We start from the raw sequence: 15111 nt of genomic DNA, 5'->3' as shown, positions 1-15111 counted from the left end.
CCTCTAGATCACATAACATCAACAGATACGAAGAAAGTAAATTGGAAAAAGAAAACACTACATGGCAAGCACCCGTATCATCTAACACAGCCACACATCGATCAAGACACATCCAACACATGGCTAAGAAAAGGCAATATATACAGTGAGACAGAAGGATTCATGATCGCAATACAGGATTAAACAATAAACACCAGATATTACAGCAAGCATATTATTAAAGATCCCAATACCACAACAGATAAATGCAGACTTTGCAAACAACAAATAGAAACAGTAGATCACATCACAAGCGGATGTACAATACTAACAAATACAGAATACCCCAGAAGACATGACAATGTAGCAAAAATAATACATCAACAGCTTGCCTTACAACATAAACTTATAAAACAACACGTTCCCACATACAAGTATGCACCACAAAATGTACTGGAGAATGATGAATACAAATTATACTGGAACAGAACCATTATAACAGATAAAACAACACCACATAACAAACCTGACATCATACTCACCAATAAAAAGAAGAAATTAACACAACTAATTGAAATATCCATACCCAATACAACAAATATACAAAAGAAAACAGGAGAAAAAATTGAAAAATACACCCAACTGGCTGAGGAAGTCAAGGACATGTGGCATCAGGATAAAGTTGACATTATACCAATTATACTATCAACTACAGGAGTCATACCACACAATATCGACCAGTACATCAATGTAATACAGCTACATCCAAACTTATATATACAACTACAGAAATCCGTAATTATTGATACATGTTCAATCACCCGAAAGTTCCTAAATGCAATATAACATATACCGTACAGTTAAAAGGAAGTCACGCTTGATCAAGGTCTGCGTCACTTTCCATTTTTGACCAGACATAACGTCTGAGAAAAGAAAGAAAGAATAATAATAATAATAATAATTAATGGAGTAAGGCAGTTGGTCCACAAAGGCCACAAATATCTGACAGAAGTGTGCCATAGGTGTAACTATGGTGCCGAGGGGGAGGGGACACATGTCTGACACGTGCTGATGCATGTCTTCCAATCTTGTGTAGTTGGCATCTTGTACAAGCTTGTGTCTCCAGTAACTCAATTATCAAGTCATACAGAAAAAAATGAAATGCTATCGGACATTGCTTTGAACGTACAGTTTTTGTGGACATCTGTTGTGCCAAATTTAGTGAACCCACCTGGGTGGCAGATTTCTTGCACCATTTCCGAATGGTGCTTGACATACACAATGATGTACTTCTGCCGAGAGCAAACTTAGCATGAATACAGTACTATGATAACATCGACAACAATGTCAATGTATTTCCTGATATTGTGTTGGTGAAATAAGCAAAAAACAAAAAGAATCTGAATATGACACACTTTATCTGCACACTGCCAAGACCTCTAGTGATGGTTAAATCACAACGCATCCTGCCTGAAAAGTTTTCCATGGTTAGAGAGGATATCAACAGACAAATTCAGAAAGGAGCAAAGACACCTTTGGAGACCCAGTGGGTATTGCCTTTACATGTGGTATTGAAGCATGGTAACACCTGGCACCTCTGCAAAAAGATTTTTATGTGCTGAATGGCGTAACAGTACTGGACAGGTACCCTATATATCACGTGATGCATATTAACAATGCAATAGTAGTGGCAAAAGTTTTTGAGTGTCATCAGTTGCACCAAAGCATATTCACAAATACTGGTAATACCGGCAGACATAAAGACTACCTTCACAACCTCATTTGGCCTTTGTGATACCACTTCATTGTGTAAAGTTTAAAAAACACAGCATAGGCCTGACAGTATTTTATGCACCAGGTTTTTAGGGGGCTTTTCTTTTTTGCTACATGGATGTTATCCTTGTGTTTTAAAGTCACTACAACAAATTGAAGAACACATTTGACAACTATTTCAGTGTCTCGGACTGTAGGTAGTAGTCATAAACAGGGAGAAATGTGCATTAGTTAAAATTAACGTCAATTTCTAGGACTTCAAATGTCCTCTGATGGCATCACCCCTTTGACAGAAAGGGTAGATAACATTTGAAATGTGCCACTTCAAACAACGTAGGCACTTGAGGAGTTTCCTTGAGATGCTACATTTTTACAGATGCCACTTATCAAAAGCTGCAGTACAGCTGGTGCCACGAAATGTTGAACAGAAATTGTATGGCAGGAAATGGAAAAGTGAAATGGAAAAGTGAAATGGAGTCCAGAGCAGTTGACAGTGTTCAGCTCTGCCAAAGACTGTGTGGAATGGGCAGTGCTACCCACTCTTCCATGTCACATCACACCTACGGCCCTAGTGGTGGATGCAAGTCGAGTTGCTGTGGGACCTGCACTGCAACAAGTAGTCTACAGGGCATGTCAACCTTTTTCATTTTTCTCTTAGTTTCTTACATCAGCATAACAAAACTGGTGTGCATGGATTGAGAATTGTATCTATATATGTGACGATAAAACATTTCTGAGGCCAAATAGAAGGTAAACACTATACCATTCACATGGATCATGCTTCTCTCATATCATCCTTCTCCAAGAAAAACACTCATGCTTCACTGTGTTAATACAGACAAACCGAATACGTTTCACATTTTATGACAGATGACTGTCACATAAGCAAAAAAGTAATTAAGTAGGAGATTTCTTCTCTCGATGCAGTGCTAGTGTAAAAGTAATCTTATGGGAGAGTATTGGTGGACATCAGTTTAGGAACCCAGAATTACATTCAGTGCTGGAGCAGAGGCACTCCTGCCTTGGTTTGTCACAAATACATGTGCCAGAGCTGAAGGTTTTATTATGGTGCAACCCGAATGGATCATGCAAGCGTAAAAAACTTCCTGTGCCTGAACAGACCGAGTTTCATTCAGATGAGCAACAACACAGAGAAACCAATCTGTATGTTACTGATGCTGTGATGGCTGAAAATACTTTTGACTTGATCAAACCACAGCTCAGATCTCATAGTCCAGAATGCTGGCAGTTTAAAAAGATGGGCTGTCCTGCAGAAGTACCTGCATGTGGTAACTGTTATGATTCTCATCGTCAGTTGTTGTGATGACAGGTGGTCAATTCTAAATAGAAACATAAATTGCAGGTTTGGCAGTGAAGTCAGTAAGGAGCTGGCTGCATAGTCGGTATCTGCAACGACTGAAATAATTAGTAGTTGTTGGTAAAAAATAATATATATTGTACTTAACTTGTGGTACAGGCTTCTTCATATGCTGCATGCATATAATTACAAACAGATATCTAGAGAGGCATTAGTTATGCCGTACTTGACTATGCACCTTGTTAGAGGTTGCTTCCTATCAGCTGAAGGCTATGCTACATTCCTAGTTGACATCCAAGCAAGAGAGGATGAGAGCTCGCTAGATACTTGTCACACGCCACTCGTACTTGTCACAAGCCGCGGAGCGGCGCTAGTCGCAACTCACGGGTCCAGCGATACATATTATGAACCACAGTCGATATCTGCAACCCCTAACAAGTGTGGTATCTAATGTTGATATCACAGTAACAGCTGCTGTATGAGATTTTCATCCTCTTGCTCGGTGCTGTTGCTCTCATCTAGGTTATCCATACTTCACGTTCTTCCTTGGGGTCACCAGTGTAGGATTTTTGTTGGTATAGTCATGCAAACAAAATGCTAATTAAATAGGCACACACAATTATGGATATACACTTTTAATTCACTTTATTTTTACACCTCATAATAGCTTGGTACACAACAGAACCACGATTCCCAACTGAACAAAAATAAAAATACAAAAATTTCACTCTCGCTTAGCCCCTTGTCTCTTCATGACTGACTGCTGCAAGTCAACCCACTTAATCTTAGCCACTCTCCTATCTCATCATATTCCAAAAGCTCTTGCTCATTTTTGTCTAAACTGTTCATGATGCACATTAAACTTCTGTACAAGTTGGGAAGTTACCTGAAATCCTTATTTGCAGAAAATCAGCTTTTTCTGTCTCTCGATAGCTGTTTTTATTATTTCAGACTGACTGGTTTCAGTCAGTGTTGCCCACCTACAGATTGTTCCTGCCTCAGCAGTTGGAGACAGTGGTTGTGTGTGAGAATTGTACTTTTGTGAATATGTGTGTGTGTGGGGGGGGGGGGGGGGGTGTTTCCTACTTCAGAGGAAGGCCGTTTGGTCAAAAGTTCAAATATATAGCAGTCTTTTTGTCATGCCTGTCTGTGACTCAATCTCTCCTCTATATAGTGAATAGAAATCTTATATTTTCATAAAATTATCGATATTCCATTATGGAGTTTCCATTGCCTTTTTTTATTCACGTATTTAAAAGGTTGTCATGCTATGTGCCTGAAGACAAAGCCTTAGTACTTCAAAATAACTTTCACTTGATTAGGGTACATTTTGAATGGAATTTTTTCTTCTGCAACGTCTTCAACAGTTTTGTTCCAAAATGGCCTTTTCTTACTTTTTTCCTTTGGTTGTTGACAATCAGCAGCATTCTCCCTCTGGTGAACTGAGTGCTTCTCTGATTTAAGGTGTTTCTCAACATTATCTTTCTTTTCCCTCCAAATTTGATAATTTCATAATCTGCAGAATATTAATTTTGACCTTTGTGACCCACACTTGAAAATGCTACAGATAAAACTGACAAGGCAACTAGTGTAGAAGTAGAACCAATAGCTAGTTGCGTGTTAGGGGAGAAATTTCTGTGTGATCAAAATAATTGAAAGGTTTTGTTTGCCAGTCACTGTAATGCAGAGTGCAGGTACTAAAATGGGAGTTGGTCATGCCTGTAAACAAACTAGAATTATGATCACTAAAGGGGTCAGGCTGCAGTCATAATGGCACCAATGTCAGTTGATTCCACTGAAGATGAACATCAGCTGAAGATGGCTCATCTTTCCAAATCAGGACACCACTAAGTGAATGTTCACAGTGAAGCCAGTCTCATGAGCCAAACATGCAGACATTGCCTGACAGTCAGTGCAAGAGCGCCCATATGACACTTTGTAGGAGGGGGGAGGGTTGCATGACTTGGGGGTATAAAGTATTTTTAATATTTTGGAAGATGACTGGCGACTTGTACAGTGCCCATAAAAACATTCCAGTTCTGACTCTGTTTAAAACCTGCATAATATCAACTTTTAAATCATTTTCTTGAAAGAAAAACACCTGACGACACTATATTTTTTCCTCACATGTGAGCTAGAGCAGCTGCAGTCCTTGTTGCCCCTCTCGGTATGGGCACCCTTGAATCAGTGGAATTATTTTGTTTTCTTTTGTCAAATTGGCTGTCATTCTCATACACACAGTACGGGCTGTAACAAACAGATTAGGTTACTTCAAGAAATGAGTTTGTGGCATCATTACAATGAAATTCATCATATCAGGATATATATAGCTCAGAACATATGGACTGAAACTGCAGCTTTATTGGCAACCACAAGTAGGCAAAATATTTATCAGAAATTTTAGTTGTAAATCATAATTCCAAAAAACAATTTACTAAAGTGAGAAGGGTGGCATATCTGATAGGGTGGTGATTTTGCTATATGATGTTGTTTGCATGCATAGTGTATGTGTTTCCACTTTCCAGTGCTTTGTGTGTTCAAAGTATCTTATCCTGAATTTAAATTTGTCTTTCACACATACGCTGGATGGCAGTCATTCAAGATTAATTCACATATGTTGCTTTTCTGAACTTATTTGAAGTTTTGCAGTGTGTTCATGATCTTGCTTTGCAGTGTCACCACAAAACATCTCAAGTTAGAATAGACCTTTCTTTCTTCATCTTATGTATTCCTCAATCTTGTCTTGTTATTCCAGTGACTGGGAAAGAGTGGGCAGTACTAACCATGTTCCTTTCAAAACAGATATAGCTCATTCACAGGCATTCATCATCTTTTTACTAGCAAAAACTGTTATGCAGCACTTGTCTCAAAGCACAAAAGCATCATGACATCCCATTCAAAAAAGTTAAAACACTCCCTAACCTCCTGGATAGAACAAATTCTAAACTAAGATCCTTCACCCTCAGAAACTGACAACAGAGATTTGATGCACTGTGATTATGCTGTCTGTTGATGTTATGGAGTGACCTCAGGTGACAGTGTCTAGTGACTGTCATCATTGCCACTGTGAATGCAGTCTTAGGAGTGATACAAATAAACAAGCCCCACCTCCCTCTCGAAGGGCAGCAGGTGTTTTGCCAATCCCTTCTGGTGTTGTGAGGGTTGTAATGAAACTCAGTGATGGACCAAGATGTCTCTTCACTCATTTCAAAATAAATAATGAAAACAACCACCAACACACAACACAACATGTTCAGCAATGACCACCAAACAATTAATTTCTGAGGTTGGCAGAATCTTAAATGAGTTAGTTGAGGCCTGACCTCTGCCAGTATTTGATGCAACCACAGTTCAAAACACTCACTCTGAAAATCTACTACTTTAAATCTGTCTGAAAAATATCAATGTTTGAACTTCAGTTAGCAGCCAAAACGCAGCCCTAATGTGAATGTTGTTCTCAAACACAGGATGAGTTGGTTGATGTTTTGTAAGCAGCTGGCAATCACCCTCACTACTCTCTAATAGCTGGCAGCTGCTGTAACTCTGTGTGCCAGAGGGGCTCCTGAAAGTCATGTACTTGTGATAGCTGTACCAAGTGCTACCCTCTCCTGTGGATGTCCACAGCTCGTGGTCTAGTGGCTAGCATTGCTGCCTCTGGATCACGGGGTCCTGGGTTTGATTCCTGGCTGAGTTGAGGATCTTCTCTGCCTGGGGTCTGGGTGTTTGTGTTGTCCTCATCATTTCATCATCATCATCATCATTTGTGGCAGTGGCTAGATTCGACCATGTAAAAGAATTGGACTGTGTAAAAACTGGGACTTCGTATGGGTGCTGATGACCGCGCAGTTGAGCGCCCCACAAACCAATCATCATCTCCTCCTGTGGATCCTATCTCCTCTACAGAAAGTACATGATCTGTCATTACCCCTCCACTTGACTGCCAGTCACATGTCAATGGCAGATCAAGACCTCCTGTATAGGATGTACAGGAACCAGGGAGGACTCGGACCAAGAAGTTTGAGGTGCTGTCTTTCCCTGAAATTGAAACATAGCAAGTGGGGCTCACTTAATCTGTTTTTGGGAAACCTGTTTTTCCCGTGTCAGGAGGAGTTAAATGCAAAGGGATAAGTGACTATTAATCATTGGCAGTTGAAATGTTTGGTGTATGATGGTAACCTTTAAGGGAAATGGCAGCAAGGGACAGGAAGGGACACTAGGTGCACTCAGTTTGTATGCCTGGGAGCCTCATTTGACATTCTGCTGAGGCTATTCCGGTAGCTATTGAGGGAACCGAGTGCAACCGACCACAATTGTGATGCATGTTGGGACAAATGATACCTGTCATGTGGGCTCAGAGGTCATTCTTGGGTCATTCCAATGACTGGCAGAAAAGTTTGAGAAAACCTGCCTTGCACCTAGAGTTCCAACAAAGCTCCCAATTTGCAACATTTTCCCTGGAACTGATTGTGGCCCTTTGGTTCTCAGTCGAGTGGAAGGACTGAACCAAATGCTTTGAAGGTTTTGTAACAAGCTAGGGCCGTACAGTTGAGAACTGTAGTGTTTTCTTAAATAACATAGGTGTGTGCTACTCATCAGAGGATGCTACTCAGATAGCTGCTGACTGTGTGTGGGGTGCACACAAGGGCTGTTTTAGATTAGGCAATTCTTCATCAAACTGCTGTAGGAAACCATGAAATATCAGTGTAAGATTGAAAGAAATGCTTCCCACAGTTGAGAGAATTAAATTACTAATGATAAACTGTCAAAGCATTCACAACAAAGTGCCAGAGTTTGAAGCACTCATGAAAAGCAGTGAAGCTCACATAACACAAGATACAGAAAGCTGGTTGAAACCTGAAATTGATAGCAGTAATATTTTTGGGAAAAAATTTAAATATATATTGAAAAGGTAGGCAAATGGGAAATGGAGGTGGTGTATTTGTTGCAGTACACAAGAAACTAAATCCACCGACAGAGAAATTGTAGTTGCATGAGAGATTGTTTGAGCACAACTTAGTATCAGGGTTGGGCATAAAATAATAATTGGATCCTTCTTTCGCCCATCAGACACATCTCCTGATGTAACCAAAGACTTTAGAGAGATACTGGATAGATATGTACCTAGTAGAACAGTTCATAATGAGAGGTAACCTCCGTGGTATACAGTCACTGTAAAGGAACTTCTAAAGCAACAGAGTACTGCATAATAGGTGTAAAACAAAGTGTAGGGCTATAGATAGAGAGATGCTGAATGAAACAGGTTTGGCTGTCAAGAGAGCAATGCATGATGCCTTCAGTGACTATCACAGCAGAATATTGTCAAGTGATCATTCACAGAACCCAAAGAAATTCTGGCCATACATAAAGACTGTTAGTGGCACCAAAGCTAATGCCCAGTTCCTAGCGTATGACACAGGAACTGAAATTGAGGGTAGCAAATCAAAAGCTGGAATTCTTGGCTGTGTTTTCAAACACTCCTTTACAGTGCAAAACTCAGGAGAATTGCTCCAATTTAATCCTCATACCACTGAAAAGATGAATGAAATACATATTAGTGTCAATGGTGTTGAGAAACTACTGAAATCATTAAAATTTGCAAAGCTCCAGGTCCTGATGGAATCCCTGTCAGATTTTATACTGAATTTGCAGGCGGGTTAACCCCTCGTATAACTATAACCTATCATAGATCCCTCGAATAAAAAGCCATGCTCAGTTCCTCGAAAAAGGCACAGGTCACACCCATCTACAAGAAGGGTATTAGAAGTGATCCACAAAACTACTGTCCAATATTTTTGACATTGATTTGTCCTAGAGGAATTCTTTCAGAGAAATAAGTAAAACCCAGATTGGAAAGATGATTTTAAATTTTTTGACACTGTTTACTGTTAAACTAATGTAATAATGCCCTAATGTAAAAATTCCTGTTTTTCTCATTTCCATTTTTGGGTCACTTTTAAACCCAAAGTGGGAAGTTTTGATTACTGTTCAAGGTTAAAATAGATGAAATAATGCCCTATATATGAAACTGCTATCTTCACATTTATGTTGACTAGTTTTTAAGCTAATAAGTATGACTTTTGTGCACTGTTATTAATACTATAACAATGTCTTTATTCTATGTATTTTATTATGTACATTTAAAAAGAAAGATGATGAGACTTACCAAACAAAAGCGCTGGCAGGTCGATAGACACACAAACAAACACAAACATACACACAAAATCTAGCTTTCACAACCAACGGTTGCCTCGTCAGGAAAGAGGGAAGGAGAAGGAAAGACAAAAGGATATGGGTTTTAAGGGAGAGGGTAAGGAGTCATTCCAATCCCGGGAGCGGAAAGACTTACCTTAGGGGGAAAAAAGGCCAGGTATACACTCGCACACACACACACATATCCATCCACACATACAAGACACAAGCAGACATTTGTAAAGGCAAAGAGTTTGAGCAGAGATGTCAGTCGGGACGGAAGTACAGAGGCAAAGATGATGTTGAAAGACAGGTGAGGTATGAGCGGCGGCAGATTGAAATTAGGAATTAGCGGAGATTGAGGCCTGGCGGATAGTGAGAAGAGAGGATATGCTGAAGGGCAAGTTCCCATCTCCGGAGTTCTGACAGGTTGGTGTTAGTGGGAAGTATCCAGATAACCCGGACGGTGTAACACTGTGCCAAGATGTGCTGGCCGTGCACCAAGGCATGTTTAGCCACAGGGTGATCCTCATTACCAACAAACACTGTCTGCCTGTGTCCATTCATGCGAATGGACAGTTTGTTGCTGGTCATTCCCACATAGAACGCTTCACAGTGTAGGCAGGTCAGTTGGTAAATCACGTGGGTGCTTTCACATGTGGCTCTGCCTTTGATCGTGTACACCTTCCGGGTTACAGGACTGGAATAGGTGGTGGTGGGAGGGTGCATGGGACAGGTTTTACACCGGGGACGGTTACAGGGGTAGGAGCCAGAGGGTAGGGAAGGTGGTTTGGGGATTTCATAGGGATGAACTAAGAGGTTACGAAGGTTGGGTGGACGGCGGAAAGACACTCTTGGTGGAGTGGGGAGGATTTCATGAAGGATGGATCTCATTTCAGGGCAGGATTTGAGGAAGTCGTATCCCTGCTGGAGAGCCACATTCAGAATCTGATCCAGTCCCGGAAAGTATCCTGTCACAAGTGGGGCACTTTTGGGGTTCTTCTGTGGAGGGTTCCGGGTTTGAGGAGATGAGGAAGTGGCTCTGGTTATTTGCTTCTGTACCAGGTCGGGAGGGTAGTTACGGGATGCAAAAGCTGTTTTCATGTTGTTGGTGTAATGGTTCAAGGATTCCGGACTGGAGCAGATTCATTTGCCACGAAGACCTAGGCTGTAGGGAAGGGACCGTTTGATGTGGAATGGGTGGCAGCTGTCATAATGGAGGTACTGTTGCTTGTTGGTGGGTTTGATGTGGACGGACGTGTGAAGCTGGCCATTGGACAGGTGGAGGTCAACGTCAAGGAAAGTGGCATGGGATTTAGAGTAGGACCAGGTGAATCCGATGGAACCAAAGGAGTTGAGGTTGGAGAGGAAATTCTGGAGTTCTTCTTCACTGTGAGACCAGATCATGAAAATGTCATCAATAAATCTGTACCAAACTTTGGGTTGGCAGGCCTGGGTAACCAAGAAGGCTTCCTCTAAGCGACCCATGAATAGGTTGGCGTACGAGGGGGCCATCCTGGTACCCATGGCTGTTCCCTTTAATTGTTGGTATGTCTGGCCTTCAAAAGTGAAGAAGTTGTGGGTCAGGATGAAGCTGGCTAAGGTAATGAGGAAAGAGGTTTTAGGTAGGGCGGCAGGTGATCGGCGTGAAAGGAAGTGCTCCATCGCAGCGAGGCCCTGGACATGCGGAATTATTAAAGGGAACAGCCATGGGTACCAGCGGAATTATTAAAGGGAACAGCCATGGGTACCAGGATGGCCCCCTCGTACGCCAACCTATTCATGGGTCGCTTAGAGGAAGCCTTCTTGGTTACCCAGGCCTGCCAACCCAAAGTTTGGTACAGATTTATTGATGACATTTTCATGATCTGGTCTCACAGTGAAGAAGAACTCCAGAATTTCCTCTCCAACCTCAACTCCTTTGGTTCCATCGGATTCACCTGGTCCTACTCTAAATCCCATGCCACTTTCCTTGACGTTGACCTCCACCTGTCCAATGGCCAGCTTCACACGTCCGTCCACATCAAACCCACCAACAAGCAACAGTACCTCCATTATGACAGCTGCCACCCATTCCACATCAAACGGTCCCTTCCCTACAGCCTAGGTCTTCGTGGCAAACGAATCTGCTCCAGTCCGGAATCCTTGAACCATTACACCAACAACATGAAAACAGCTTTTGCATCCCGTAACTACCCTCCCGACCTGGTACAGAAGCAAATAACCAGAGCCACTTCCTCATCTCCTCAAACCCGGAACCCTCCACAGAAGAACCCTAAAAGTGCCCCACTTGTGACAGGATACTTTCCGGGACTGGATCAGATTCTGAATGTGGCTCTCCAGCAGGGATACGACTTCCTCAAATCCTGCCCTGAAATGAGATCCATCCTTCATGAAATCCTCCCCACTCCACCAAGAGTGTCTTTCCGCCGTCCACCCAACCTTCGTAACCTCTTAGTTCATCCCTATGAAATCCCCAAACCACCTTCCCTACCCTCTGGCTCCTACCCCTGTAACCGTCCCCGGTGTAAAACCTGTCCCATGCACCCTCCCACCACCACCTATTCCAGTCCTGTAACCCGGAAGGTGTACACGATCAAAGGCAGAGCCACATGTGAAAGCACCCACGTGATTTACCAACTGACCTGCCTACACTGTGAAGCGTTCTATGTGGGAATGACCAGCAACAAACTGTCCATTCGCATGAATGGACACAGGCAGACAGTGTTTGTTGGTAATGAGGATCACCCTGTGGCTAAACATGCCTTGGTGCACGGCCAGCACATCTTGGCACAGTGTTACACCGTCCGGGTTATCTGGATACTTCCCACTAACACCAACCTGTCAGAACTCCAGAGATGGGAACTTGCCCTTCAGCATATCCTCTCTTCTCGCTATCCGTCAGGCCTCAATCTCCGCTAATTCCTAATTTCAATCTGCCGCCGCTCATACCTCACCTGTCTTTCAACATCATCTTTGCCTCTGTACTTCCGTCCCGACTGACATCTCTGCTCAAACTCTTTGCCTTTACAAATGTCTGCTTGTGTCTTGTATGTGTGGATGGATATGTGTGTGTGTGCGAGTGTATACCTGGCCTTTTTTCCCCCTAAGGTAAGTCTTTCCGCTCCCGGGATTGGAATGACTCCTTACCCTCTCCCTTAAAACCCATATCCTTTTGTCTTTCCTTCTCCTTCCCTCTTTCCTGACGAGGCAACCGTTGGTTGCGAAAGCTAGATTTTGTGTGTATGTTTGTGTGTCTATCGACCTGCCAGCGCTTTTGTTTGGTAAGTCTCATCATCTTTCTTTTTAAATATATTTTTCCCACGTGGAATGTTTCCCTCTATTATATTCATATCATTAATTTGAACCCAACAATCACGTTTGTTATTGTTATTGTTATTGTCACTGTTACATTTCGTAGTCTTTTCTGTCATCTTATTTCCTCCTTCTGTTTTTGCCAGCAGTTTTACTTTCTATTCACCTTCTCCTTTTTTTACCGTAATCCAGTATACAATTTTATCCTGCCGATATATACTCAATAATACGTAATAATACGTAACCCACTTCCAAACCATAACCAAAATTTTTTTTTTCCACTTTCAACACTACCGCTGCTATAAAATCCACCGTTTCCAGTTCACAAACAGTTCCTTTCAGCTATTAAACAACCTTTTCGGCTAGTTTTAATATATTTTGCTTTATTTCCAGTTCCGTTTTTCTCACATCATCGATCATTTTTAGCCGCTTCCCACAGGTTTTAACGTCATTATTTCTTCATCAGACAATTGTTAGCTTCATTTCCATAATCTGCCACCACCAAACGACCCTTTTAACACATCCTCACGTAGTTTTTTCGAAATTTTCCCGTATTTCTCCACCCTTTAACGTGTTTTGGCGGCACTAACCTTCATGCACATCATTATCTACCTACACAAGTTCACCACAGGATCAACATAGCCCAGCTCTAACCAACCCTTTTTCGCCTTTTTTCACACCAGATCTCCATTTTCTGTCTAGTTTTACCTTTATCTCTCCCCATATATTTTTATATTTATTTTCATTTTCATTTCAGCCTCGTGTTCCACTTTCCACCTTCTAGTACCATGTCACCCTCACAACACCTCCACAACGACCCCATTAAGTTTTATTTACATTCCCTCCGCAAACATGCCTTCGCCCTAGCCAGATTACACTCCCATATTTTATTTTCTCAGGCTTGTCTGACATTTGGCATCACCCCCAAAGGCCTCACACTTAAAGTTCCCATCTCTGGCTGCAACCCTTCTTTCCATCAGTCCCTATACCAGTTCCACACCGAACAATCCATTGCCCTCACCCACCTAATCCTTCACCTACACATCCACTCAGCCAATCAACACACCCATCAACTCCTGTCCCTAATAAAAGTCCTCAATCTTTCCTCTCCCACATCCACACCGGTTGTTCAGAGCATCCTCCTACAGGCCAACCGCAAATTAGAAAAGCATGCCACCCTCCACCTTAAAAAACTATCCAATCTCCTGGTTTCCCACCTCCGGAAAGGCAACTCACTCACCCTTCACAACCTTTCCAGCAAACCTCAACCTCCTCTCATTGCACACAAACCCAGTCTCTCCCATCTACTCAATCTCCCACTTCCAGCTCCACTCGCTCCAAAACCTCAAAATTCCAATCAACACAATCTGGAACCACAACACCCCAATTCAGTAGTTAACCTCTTCTCCAAACCTCTCTCCCAATCCGAAACCTCTGTCCTATCCAAAGGCCTCACCTTCAGCCCCACTCCCAGATTTAACCAAACAGCCCTTGTCAAAGATTTACTGTCCTACACCCGTACTCTCTGCTGGAAATATCACTTTGCCACGAAGAAAAATGATCCTAATCCTACTCCTAATGATCCAACTCCCCAAGATACTATCCAAATTGAACCATGCCTGGAACAGTTCCGTCCTCCGTCACAGCGGGACCCACCTCCTCTTCCTCAAAATCACCCTCTCCTAACCTTCCAGGAATTTCTGACTTCCAGCCTTGCCTCTCAATCCTTCTTAAAAAACCTTAATCCTACTCCCAACATCACCACTGCTGAAGCCCAAGCTATGCGTGATCTGAAGGCTGACCAATCCATCGTCATTCTTCCGGCGGACAAGGGTTCCACGACTGTGGTACTTGATCGTCGGGAGTATGTGGCTGAGGGACTGCGTCAGCTTTCAGACAACACCACTTACAAAGTTTGCCATGGTAATCCCATTCCTGATGTCCAGGCGGAGCTTCAAGGAATCCTCAGAACCTTAGGCCCCCTACAAAACCTTTCACCTGACTCCATCAACCTCCTGACCCCACCAACACCCCGCACCCCTACCTTCTACCTTCTTCGCAAAATTCACAAACCCAATCATCCCGGCCGTTCCATTGTAACTGGTTACCAAGCCCCCACAGAACGCATCTCTGCCTACGTAGATCAACACCTTCAACCCATTACATGCAGTCTCCCATCCTTCATGAAAGACACCAACCACTTTCTCGAACGCCTGGAATCCCTACCCAGTCTGTTACCCCCGGAAACCATCCTTGTAACCATTGATGCCACTTCCTTATACACAAATATTCCGCATGTCCAGGGCCTCGCTGCGATGGAGCACTTCCTTTCACGCCGATCACCTGCCGCCCTACCTAAAACCTCTTTCCTCATTACCTTAGCCAGCTTCATCCTGACCCACAACTTCTTCACTTTTGAAGGCCAGACATACCAACAATTAAAGGGAACAGCCATGGGTACCAGGATGGCCCCCTCGTACGCCAACCTATTCATGGGTCGCTTAGAGGAAGCCTTCTTGGTTACCCAGGCCTGCCAA

General features: G+C 42.7%; 1 protein-coding gene across 2 annotated transcripts in view; it reads left to right on the top strand.

Moving 5' to 3' along the window:
- The window catches only part of LOC126188261 (b(0,+)-type amino acid transporter 1-like), a 482554-nt gene that overhangs the window by 391585 nt on the left and 75858 nt on the right, over positions 1-15111 (top strand). The gene's annotated exons all lie outside the window — the stretch shown is intronic.

Source organism: Schistocerca cancellata, chromosome 5 (assembly GCF_023864275.1).
Source record: "Schistocerca cancellata isolate TAMUIC-IGC-003103 chromosome 5, iqSchCanc2.1, whole genome shotgun sequence".
NCBI classification, from domain to species: Eukaryota; Metazoa; Arthropoda; class Insecta; order Orthoptera; family Acrididae; genus Schistocerca; species Schistocerca cancellata.
Note: the sequence above shows the minus strand (reverse complement) of the source record. Positions and strands in the feature narration are given on the sequence as shown.